The following is a 12,406-nucleotide window of genomic DNA, read 5'->3' as shown; positions in this document are numbered from 1 at the left end:
GCTGTAAATAATTTTATGGTTTTAGGAACTTCTCCTAAACCCACTTAAAACTGCTTAGCTTTTCAGCAGATAACATCAAATGACTGTTAACACACCTTGCCGTGCCCACAATCCTGAACCATGACATCGAGAACCTACACAATCCTAATGAGCCCCACACTGAAAGACCCACCTTCAACCTGATAAATAACCTACCCGACTCAGAGACACTGTCGAGACTGCTGAGTAGTGACCTCTGTTACTGCTGGGAGCTTTGCTATATCGACAGGTTGTCTTGGTGACCTGTTACAGGAGCCTGTATTTAATAAGCAACAATTTTATTTTTTTAAAAAAAGCAGTAAACATTTTAGTTTGTTTATTCATTTTCGGCTGCTCTGTGTCTTTGTTGCTGCATGTGGGCTTTATCTGGTTGTGTTGAGCCGGGACTGCTCTCTATTTGCGGTGCATAGGCTTCCCACTGCAGTGGCTTCTCTGTTGCAGAACATGGGCTCTAGGGCTTCAGTGTTATGGTGCGTGGGCTCAGTAGTTGTAGCTTGAGGGCTTAGTGAAATTGAAGGCATGTGGAATCTTCCCTGACCAGGGATCAAACCCGTGTCCCCTGCACTGGCAGGTGGATTTTTAACCACTGGACTGCCAGGGAAGTCCACAATTTTACTTTCTGCGTGATGCAGTTGCTCCAACCTTATTTGACTCAACATCCATCCATCCGATCTCCCATCCATCCATCCATTGATTTATTCACTTAACTGTTTATTGAGTGCCTACTATGCATTAGGCATCCTTAGACACTAGCTCCATGATACAGCTCTTGTTTCTACAAAGTTCACTCTGGTTTAATGCTTCTACTGTTGGAGAAAATGGGGATTAAGAGCCACTTTCAACTTGAATCTATTTGAAAATACAACTTTCTGCAGCAAACAGGCTGGATCCCTTTTAAAATCTGGATCTCTGGACTTTCTAGGGGGAGGAAAAACTTTTCCACTACCCTCTTATGTTCAGTACTTGAGGGCCTATGAATTTAAACAGCAAAAGACAGATTATAAAGATAAAAGGAAGACTAATTTTATTAATATTTTACATGGAGTTCACAGAAAAAAGTGAAACTCAAGGGCTTCGGTAGTTGTGGCACATGGGCTTTGTTGTTCCATAGCACGTGGATCTTCCCAGACCAGGGATTGAGCCCATGTTCCCTGAATTGGAAGGAGAATTCTTTATACTGGACCACCAGAGAAGTCCAAGGGTTATTTTAACAAGGTCTGTTTATGCAGATTTGTCTTGGTGATGACTCTGTCTTGGTAATAAGAATCTCTTTCTAGTACAGGAGGAAGGAAACCTTCCCCAAGGGAATTTTATGCCATGCTTTTAGGCAGAAAAGGAGAGGGAAGAGAACTCATTTAGCACACTGTGTTGATTCTCACTTGCCTTCAGTTTATAATCAGTAATAATCCTGATGCCAAAGTGGTGTATTTGGGAATGGCATACTGTGGTCCCTTTGACTTGCTCTTTAGAAGGCAGGGCTGCTGGATGGTCTTAGGGTGAGTTTGTCACTCCTAATGATTACCTGACTTGTCAGTGCTGTGTCTTGTTACCTTTAAGGTGCGTCTTGTTTCTAGATACCACCTGTGCAGCCAGTGTGGAGACAGAGCCCAGGGGCTAGAAGCCAAAAGGTGGCCCAAACCCCTAGCATGGCCCTTTCAAGCCAGGAGCCCAGTTGGTGAAATGACCCACTGGGAGAGCTCCCAGAGGGCTATTTGCCAGGATATATAATCAACCTGGTGAGGAAGGGCCCTATCAGAAGCTTTGCCAAGAGGTGTGACCTGCCAAACCGGTTTGTGAAGCAGCTCCAGCCACTTCGGGGAGGACTGTTATGTATCTGGATGAACACAAATCTGGCCTCTCAAACTGTTCTCTGCATGTTCAGTTTTCTTTTCACTGAAGATGCACTTTCACTTTTCTTCCTTTTTTATCTTTTCTGCAGCCACTTGAGACGCTGCAGCCCAGCCTGTTTATCTTGTGAGCTGCAGAGGCACTCACAGCCCCTGCTGCGGCTCCATCCCCTGGTGATTGCATCTCTCCTAGGTAATGGGGTTTTTGACCAGCCTTTTGTGTCATGCCAAGCCACAATGGGACAGGAATGTTCTCCTCTTATTTTTATCAGACGCTTTTATTTCCTGAGCTGTTTTGTCAAGTGGGCCTGTTTCTGATTTTGCTCCTGGTTAGGAAAGGGGCCCAGGATTCAGGGAGATCAGATGCCCTGGGGTGTTGATTGGGCTTTAAAAGAATGAAACCAGAGTCCATCACGTGCTGAAGCCCAGGGCCAATGCAGTGCTGCCTCCCAAGAGGCCAATCAATTTCAATTAAGGAGATTAAAAGCCCTGAGCACAGGGAGGGGTGGTCACGGGTTTCTGAATGCCTTGCTTCTCCAGCAGCCTGAAAGCAGGCCGCGGGCCCCAGAAGTGCAGGATGGTGTCCTCTGGGTCAGTGGCAAGACAGCAGTAAGGGGTCAAATGCAAAAAGAGAGCTGACTTTAGGGACTCAATGATTCTTCAGGGGGCCTTACTAGCATATGGGGCAAGACTGACCTGTTAGTATCCTCAACCCCATTAAGTATCCAGTCCCAAGTCACTGGTCTGTCAGAACACCACACCACCCCCACTTCCAGATGGAACCATCCCAAGATCCCGCCAGGTGCCTCTGACCTGCTGTCCAGGTTGGGGGGCAAGCCTTCTGCAGCTTTTGGGAGGAGACATGGTTCTTCTGGTCTGGACCCTCCTTCTCCGTTGGGCATCCCAGAGGCTCCAGGTCTGCCTCTCTCACTAGCTGCTCAGGCATCCTAAAGGCCACACCCAAAAGGGGGAAGCACAGAGGCCAGGGCAGGACGTCTGGTGAAGGAGAAGGGCCTTTGGTATCATACAGATCCAGGGCTGAGCTGCCTCTGCCTCTTGCACTGCATTGACCATGAGTCAGCATGTGACCACCCTGTGCTTGGTTTTTGTTTTTTTTTTAAGCCCAGTGGACACCCCAAGTCATCCTGCTGTACCCAGACACCCAAGTGAGGCTCCTTCCATGTTTATAAAAAGGAGCTTACTCCCCACCCCTGGCCTCATGAGGTTTGCCAGACCCACAGGCGGTACTTTATGTACATAAACCATCCCTGATTGCATGACCCAATTTTTGCAGGGCAAAAATTACACTCAGCTCTCAGATCTGGTGATTTTTGTTCAGAAGCCAATACATCAACAACATCACGAGAATTCGATGAATGTGCTTTGTCCATTGTAAATGCTAGGTGGGTGTTAAAGGATGGGACTGGAGAACCAGGATCATGGGAGGAAGAGCAGGCAGGCTGCCGGAGAGGAAGGAGGAAGGAACCACAGGAGGGGTGTGGCGTGCGGCTGATGGAAACCACGGGTATCTGCTGGGCAGGAAAGAGAAACCAGGTACAGCTTCCTGGGCATTGGAACTTCAGAGACAAGCACAGAGTTTGCTGGCAACTCCAGGAGGCTGAAGCCACCGTTCCCCCAGCCTTTGGGGGTGAGTTTATCTCAGAGGACTGGCTGTTTGTCAGGACTCAGGTCTCTTCCTTCTCTTGGCTGTTTAGCTTCTTGCTGCTTTCCTATTAACAGCACAGCCTGGAGAATGAAGGGAGCAGGAAGGGAGGCTCATTTCAGTCCATTTGGCTTCTTGTTTGATTATCTAAAGGACCGGATGGCTGCTGCAGAAAGTGACTTCATCAAGAAGGATGGGGTCACAGGGCTCCAAACCCTCATGGGGAGCCAGGTGCAGGGCAGGTCATGGACTTACCCAAGATCACCATCGCTGATGGCAGGGCCAGTCTCCTGCTGTCCTGCTACAGCCCCCAGCCTCCCGGGCCTGCTTCCATTCCTGACCTACTTCTCCCAGGATAATTGAGAAATTAGTGATGGGAGCTGCAGGCTTCCGCTGGTTGTCGAGAGTGGGATGGCTGCTCATAAACTTCTACAGCATCTGCACCTTCCTCTAAAGCAACAGCACAGTCAGCCTTGTGCATGTTGTGTTGTATGATAATGATCTCATTCTTTTTTTTTTTTTTTTTGGCCATACTGCATGGCTTGTGAGATCTTAGTTCCCTGACCTGGGATTGAACCCAGGCCCTCAGCAGTGAAAGTTCTAATCACTGGACCACCAGGGATGTCCCAAGGACCAGTTTTCCTATTTGCAATGAGATTTAATTGCAAATAAGATAAAAAATGAGATGTAAAAATACAAGCCTGTTTCTTTTTTATGATAAGGCTTCATGGACCTAGCACTGCTGTTGAATTGGCGTGGATGCCCCTAAGTGCTGCGCTCATTCTTGTGATCTGTCTCTATCCCATTCTGGAGCAGTGACCAAGCCCTCAGGGGGCCTCCTGCTGTAGACCACCCTTTCAGTGAGGCTGTTTAGATCCCCACAGAAACCGTGCCACCAGCCATGGAGCAGTGGTGCCTGAAGCTTCCAGGCCTGAGTCAGAGAGCAGAAGGCAAAGTTGCGCGCCTCCCCAAGTTGTGAGCTGTGTGAATTTGGGTCGAGCACTTAACCGGTCTGTGCCTCAGTTACAGCATCTAGCAAATGCAGGCGATGGTAGCTGCCCCTCCTCAGGGAGACTGTGAAGATTAAGTGAGATGGTGCCTGGCAAGCACTTCACATGGTGCCTTGTTACTCTGTCCTCTTCCTTCTTTAGAAAAAAGGCCCCACTGGGGAGGCAGGACCCTGCCCCATGAAAGAGGGACGCATGCCTAACAAGAGCAGAGGGGCCTCTTTCACAAAATCATAGGATGTCCGAACAGAAGGTCTGGGTGGATGCAACTTCTGGGAACCCAGACAGGAGTGAAGTCTTCCTTGGAGAAAATTTCCCCAGCAAGAAGCCCTGGAGCAGGAAAGCTAGGATGACCAGACTAGTAGACCAAATGGCTCGAATTTCAAATCCTGTGTTCAGACTTGCCAAGGGATGACATCCTTACCAAAGAGAAGACTGATCTCCGTGGAATCTAAGATAAAACACAACACACACGTGAGCACCGAACAGTTGGTATGTTGTGGTTTCTGGGTTTCGCTCAGTAAACCTCAAAGGCACCATCTTGGGGCATTGAGATGAATGTCAGGAGAACGGGGGCCTCTGACATTGGGCCATCAACACCAAAGTGGTAGCAGAGGCACCTGTGTCCATTTGCTCAGACTGCCATAATAAAGTCCCATGGACGGGGATGCTTAAACAACAGATATTTCTTGTCTCATGTTCTGGTGGCTAGAAATGTGAAACTGAGGAGTGGACAGGGTTTGTTACTTCTAAGGGCGATAAGGGAATGGTCTGTTCCAGTTTTCTCTCTTTGTCTTGTGGGTGGCCGTCTTCCCCCGTGTTTTGTTTTAATTTTCATTTATTTATTTTTGACCGCTCTGGGTCTTTGTTATTGCACACAGGCTTTCTCTTGTGGTCTGTGGGCTTCTCACTGCAGTGACTTTCTTATTGTGGCTCATCAGCTCTAGAGCTCGGGCTCAGTAGTTGTGGCCCACGGGCTTTAGCGGCTCAGTGGTATGTGGGATCTTCCTGGACCAGGGATTGAACCCGTGTCGCCTGCATTGACAGTTAACCACTGGACCACCAGGGACGTCTCCCCACCCCCTCCCCATGTCTTCGCATCATCTTCCTTTTGTGCATGTCTATGTCCAGATTTCCCTTTTTACAAGGACACCAGTCATATTGAATTAGGGCCCACCCTAATCATGTCACTTTAAATTAATTACCTCTTTAACGGCCCTATCTCCAAATACAGCCACATTCTGAGGTACTTGGGATGTAGGGATCCATCATGTGAATTCTGGGGCCAGTTTAACCCACTGCAGTCTTTTACCAACTGGTCTCAACTTCACCAGCAGAGAAATAACGGGTGAGCCTGTGGTTTCCCGGATTTCTCCCACTTTTAACTGATTAAGGTTCAGCCTAGAATTGTGCATTGACCTGCCAAATGCAACTTAACGTGTAACTGAGACCGTGCCACCTTTCCAGGGCAACATTTATTTATAAGCCGCAGGTAATACGAATAGCATCTGTTTGTCTCCCTCAGAACACTTAAGGCGTTCCGAGCCTTAAATTATGGATGCAGCAATTATGCTTTTCAGAACCAAGCAAATCAGTCCTTAGGACGGAGCACTCAGGCAAACCAGCCAGCACCACCAGCAGCAGCACAAAACAAGCTTTCAGACCCACACGAGAAGACAAGATTGTAATGCCTCCGTCATAACATTGCTTTATTGATGCAAGGCAAAGAAAACTACATTAGATTCTATTGATTCTCTTGGAGATCTAATAAGATGCTTTATTCAGATCTTATTCACATCCCTCTTCCTCCACAGGGCTGTCTCAGGAGCTGAAATGGGCCAGTTATAAACAGAATTGGTTCTGCCGTCATAGAAAACCACAGAAGCGAATGTGTTTTCAGACACAAAAGCTACCACGCTTTCTTTGGGAAACAAGGCACAGGTGAAAAAAAAAATCTCACTTCTAAACAGAATGGAAAGCATGGCTAACTTGAGATTTATTTGATTACAGTGTCTTTCTCTGGGCTAATCAGTTTTAAAACCCATTCCTATTGGTGCCGATGAGCCAATAAAAGATCCAGAAGAAAAGAAGTATTACATCAACTTAGATAAACAAGGTTGTTTTTTTTTTTAAAGCATTGAATTAATGTTTACACCACTGAGTCAGATTATTTATACATAGGCTATAGGTTTTGCATCTCCAGAATTTGTTGGCACTTAGAGTATGATAAATTGTACCTGACTGACTTGTGAAAAATCATCTCGAGAAAGATTTTTCCCCCTAGGAAAATATGGAAATGACACATGGTGTGTACAGCCAGAAACAACGAAAGGAAAGGTGGGTTTTGAGCTGTCACAGTGGATGGTTAAGAATTTCAGCTTTGGGGCAGAAGTTTTGCTCAAGTCTCATTACCTCAAAACCTCATCGTCTTCATCTCTAGATTAGGTTCCAAGCTCAGGGTTTTCTGTATATATTCGATGGGATAGGGACTTTCCTGGCGGTCCAGTCATTAAGAATCTACCTGCCAATGCAGGGGCATGGGTTCGATTCCTGGTCAGGGAACTAAATCCCACATGCCACAGGGCAGCAAAGTCCACACGCCACAACTAGAGAAGCCTGAACACTGGATAGAAGACCCAGCACAGCCAAAAAAAAATTCAGTGGGATAATGCATGCACAAAGTTCAACATTAACCTCCCAGAGGCCAAATAAGAATCCAGTAAATGCCAATGTCTCTATCATTATTAAAGGGAATCTTTGCATGCTTTATCTCTCATCTGGAAAAAAATCACAAAAAAGGATTAAATTTGTTGGGAGAAAAAAGGTGAATCTTGGATCCCCCTTAGCACATGTGCACTCCATGAAGTTTGTAAGTTTGCAGGTTTTAGGGAGAAGGGGAAGCAACCAGAATGCTTACTGGTAGGAATGTCAAAGGTCACAGACCTTTTGGAAACACTTTTGTGGCTCCTCAACAGTTAAACATAGATACAGCCCAGAAGTCCCACTCCTAGGTGTATACTCAGAAGTGAAAACATGCGTTCATACAAAAACTTGTTCATAAATGTTCACTTCAAGATTGCTGAATTGAAGTGTTAGTCACTCAGTCACGTCTGACTCTTTGCGACCCCAGGGACTGTTGCCCACCAGGCTCCTCTGTCCATGGGGTTCTCCAGGCAAGAATACTGGAGTGGGTAGCCATGCCCTTCTCCAGGGGTTTCTCTCAATTCAGGGATCAAACCCACATCTCCTGCTTTGCAGGTGGATTCTTTATCGCTGAGCCACCTGGGAGGCCCTAGCCAAAAGATGGAAAGACACAGCTCAATTGTCTATCGACATGATAGATAAATAAAATCGATTTTTTTTTAATGTTGAACAGCCATACCATGGAATTTTATTTGGCAACAATAAGGTGTGGACACAAGCTACAAATGGATCAGCCTTGAAAACATGATTCTAGTTGTGAAGAAATCGGTCACAAAAGGCTAGGTACTGCATGACTTCATTCATATGAAACATCCAGAATAAACAACTCTATAGAGACAGAAAGTAATTAGTGATTGCCTGGGGCTGGGAGGGAGGGCGGGCAGGTATGGGGAGTGATTGCTAATAGATATAAAGTATTTCTGTTTGGTTTCATTTATCTTAATATTTATCAATATTTGTTTGGCTGTGCCAGGTCTTAGGTGTGGCGTTCCGGAACTTCGGTCTTCATTGCAGCGCTCAGGTTCTTTTTAATTGTGGCATGTGGGATCTAGTTCCCCGGTTCTCCAAGGATCAAACCCAGGTCCCTTACATTGGGAGTACACTGGACTACCAGGAAAGTCCCCAGGGTTTCTTTTTGCAATGATGAAAATTTTCTGGAATTAGATAGTGATGATGGTTGTACAGCTTTGTGGATAATCTCAAAAACACTGAACTGTACCTTCTAAAATGGTGAATTTTGTGGTTTATCAATTGTATCTGGAAAAAAAATCAGTGAATGGTTAATGTGGGAAAAAATAAAATAGAGAAGCCAATGTTGTCATTGTAGCATCCAGAGATAATCACGGCAAATGCTTTGATGTAGATCCTTCCAGATTGATGCAAATATATATATTTTAAAAAGGTGTCATATTGTACATACTGTTGAATGAAAGTTTTGCTTTTTTTGTATTACTGTCACTTTTCAATATTAAGAAATTGCCTCTCTAAACTGAACTGAACTGAACTGAACTGAAACATAGGTGGCATCCGACTCTGAATCTTCTCAAATGTCTTGCCTTTCTACTTCCCTCTGCCAAACTGTGTTCCTTCTCTTTCCAGAGTTTTCTTAAGACTTTGCAAACAAATCTGTTCACCTTGGCTCACCAAAATGTGTTCAGTGCTTGCTGTCACAACTTGACCTATGTTACAAGCTCTTTCATTCATATCCATGATTTCAGTGGAATTGATCCCTAAATCCATATTTTTACCTTGACCTCTACCCCATATACTAGACCTTTATCTCCAAATGCCTACTAGAAATTCCCCCTTGGACATTCATCACTGACACTGTCGTAAGACTAAAATCGAACTCATACTTTTTAGTCCTCCGGCTGGGCACAGAGGAAGATGTGAATTATGAATTTTGAAATGGAGGTTCATGCCCACAATTAACCTTTCTCATTCAAGCCAAGCTTACAAGCCATGGAAGCCTACCCTAGCTAACTTAGAAAAGGCTGGTTTGGAGGGGGACAGGGTGGCTCACACCGTGGTCAGGAGAGAAGGCCGGAGAACCAGATTTGGAAAAAGGGCAGGTAAATGGCCTCCCAGGGCCTGCACGGCAGTGACAACAGTGACGTTGGGCCCTGAGCGCAGTCTGGGCTGATGTCTGCTGGCTGGGATGCTAATGGTCCTCATTCAACTCAAGCGATTCCTCAGAGTGCAGAGAGGAGTCGGATATGGGACAATGTAAAGAAAAACAAACTCCTGTCCACATAGTCTGAGTTTCCTTAAACCAAGGAAAACAGAAGTAATTTTCCTCCCCACCTCATGGGTTTGTAAGAAAGACAGCTGGTATGTTGGGAGACAGTTTGTGAACCACGGGTCCCTCCACAAAGTGTAGGTTGTTTCTACAGGTTTTCCTTCCAGTCTTTGTTCCTTACTTTGTGTACCTCTGCTCCCCCTCAGGGCTTCCATATTCCCTCAGTGCCCCCAGACCCCCCCCACAGCCCCCACATCCCCTCACTGATCCCCATGCCACCCATGGCCCCCATATCTAAGCCATATAGTCTTGCCTAGAATTCCTTCTGCACCCCAGCTGTCCCTTATCATCTTCATTGGCCCTTAGAATTCAGCTGCAACAGTGAAAACCAGTCGCTCCCAAGCTTGATGATACATTAGACTCACCTGGGGCAGTAACTGCTTCAGAGGAGTGGTGAGGAGAACTCCGAAGCTGTATTTTCAAAACACTGCTGAGGAAATCACAGCAGGAACAGACCCACTGATCTACTGACTGAAATCTACAAATTGAGCTTGTGACATGGCGCACTAGCCCTCAGTGAAAGGGTTCTGTATTGAAATGTTTGTAAAATGTAGCCTGCGACGTACCCCTCCAGAGATTCACAATTGAGAGGTCCTGCAGGTAAGATCGGAGAAGGCAATGGCAAGCCACTCCAGTACTATTGCCTAGAAAATCCCATGGATGGAGGAGCCTGGTAGGCTGCAGTCCACGGGGTCGCTAAGGGTCGGACACGACTGAGTGACTTCACTTTTCACTTTCACACATTGGAGAAGGAAATGGCAACCCACTCCAGTGTTCTTGCCTGGAGAATCCCAGGGACGGGGGAGCCTGGTGGGCTTCCGTCTATGGGGTCACACAGAGTCGGACACGACTGAAGTGACTTAGCAGCAGCAGGTAAGATACCTGTGAAACCATGAAATCCAGGACGTCTAAGACCTATGAGACTGCAGGACTCTTTTGTCTGGGATATTGTGATTTATAGTAAGAAATAGGCACATGGTTTTCATCTTATTCCTGGCAGAGAGCTTCCTGAACTCTAGGGATTTTCTAAGACGCCTCAAAGGTGTCTCTTGTTAACACTAGTGAGGTGACTTTTGGAAGCACTTAAAGGTGGGGGCTGGTTGCCATGGAGTCTACCCTGTGATTGGAGGGTTGGAACTTTTAATCCCACCCCCCTGGCCCAGCAGAGAGGGGCCAGTGGCCAATGATGTAAACAATCATGCCTATGTAAGGATGTCAAGCTGTTAAAAATCAAAAGGAGTGTGTTAGAGAACTTCTGGGTTGGTGAACACATGGAGGTGCTAGGACGGTGGTACCTGGAGAGAACATGGACTCTCCAGGCCCCCTTCCCTTTCCCTACACCTCTTGTCAGTCTGGCTGTTCCTGAGTTACATCCTCTCCTGCTGGTATAGTAAAGTGAAAGTTGACACAGTGGACATGAGTTTGAGCAAACTCCAGGAGATAGTGAAGGACAGGGAAGCCTGGCATGCTGCAGTCCTTGGTGTCGCAGAGTCAGACACGACTTAGTGACTGAACAGCAATAACAATGATCTAGTAAGTAAAATGTTTCTATGAGCTGTTTTAGCAAATTACTCGAACCTGAGAAAGCTGTGGCAACCTCTAATATGTAGCTGGTTGATCAGAAGCATAGGTAACAACCTGGACTTGTCTGAGTGGAGCAGGGGCAGTCTTATAGGACCAAGTCCCTAAGCTGTGGGATCTGATGCTATCTCTGAGTAGAGACTGTCAGAACTGAGCGGATTTGCAGGATGCCTGACTGGGGTCCCGAGACTTACCTGCTGGTGTGGGTGCTATAACCCATTTAGTCCCGTAACATGTATTAAAATTCTACCTAGAGAAAATTCTGAAAAATATACTTCCACTTTGGGAAAACCCTGGCCTATAGAATCTGTTCGGAATTAGTTACTCTAGTTTCCAACGTTTTTGACCACTTTACTGCAAGCTTTACCTCTTCCCATGTCTCTGTATATACAGTCAGCCCTGGGTGTCTGCAGGGGATGGGTTCCAGGAAACCCCGCAGATACCAAAATCCTTGCCTGCTCAAGGCCCTTATATAAAATGGCCTAATGACTGAGCAACTGAACTGAACTGAATGTTTGCATGCTGCTGCTGCTGCTAAGTCACTTCAGTCGTAACCTACTAATACCATTAATACCTAACACAATGTAAATGAAATGTAAATAGCAGGACAGTTCAGTTCAGTTCAGTCGCTCAGTCGTGTCCGACTCTCCACAACCCCATGAATCACAGTACACCAGGCCTCCCTGTCCATCACCAACTCCTGGAGTTCACTCAAACTCATGTCCACAGAGTCGGTGATGCCATCCAGCCATCTCATTCGCGGTCGTCCCCTTCTCCCACCCCCAACCTTTCCCGGCATCAGCGTCTTTTCCAGTGAGTCAACTCGTCGCATGAGGTGGCCAAAGTATTGCAGTTTCAGGTTTAGCATCAGTCCTTCCAAGGAACACCCAGGATTGATCTCCTTTAGAATGGACTGGTTGGATCTCCTTGCAGTCCAAGGGACTCTCAAGAGTCTTCTCCAGTACCACAGTTCAAAAGCATCAATTCTTCGGCGCTCAGCTTTCTTCACAGTCCAACTCTCACATCCATACATGACCACGGGAAAAACCATAGCCTTGACTAGACGGACCTTTGTTGGCAAAGTAATGTCTCTGCTTTTTTATATACTATCAAGGTTGGTCGTAACTTTCCTTCCAAGGAGTAAGCGTCTTTTAATTTCATGGCTGCAATCAGCATCTGCAGTGATTTTGGAGCCCCCAAAAATAAAGTCTGACACAGTTTCCACTGTTTTTCCATCTATTTCCCATGAAGTGATGGGACCAGATGC

The 12,406-nt window shown here is 46.3% G+C and overlaps 1 long non-coding RNA gene across 2 annotated transcripts in view; it reads left to right on the top strand.

The window, feature by feature from the left end:
* LOC148775445 (uncharacterized) overlaps positions 1-12,406 on the top strand; it is a 143,347-nt gene that overhangs the window by 22,871 nt on the left and 108,070 nt on the right. For both annotated transcript variants that reach the window (XR_016039181.1, XR_016039180.1), the window contains exon 2: positions 6,371-6,497. This is a non-coding gene — a long non-coding RNA (uncharacterized LOC148775445). The remainder of the gene's footprint in view (positions 1-6,370; positions 6,498-12,406) is intronic.

Source organism: Moschus berezovskii, chromosome 15, assembly GCF_049115385.1.
Source record: "Moschus berezovskii isolate FMDL1 chromosome 15, NW_MosBer_1.0, whole genome shotgun sequence".
Classification (NCBI taxonomy): Eukaryota; Metazoa; Chordata; class Mammalia; order Artiodactyla; family Moschidae; genus Moschus; species Moschus berezovskii.
The sequence above is the reverse complement of the archived record's forward strand: the minus strand, read 5'-3'. Positions and strand labels throughout refer to the sequence as shown.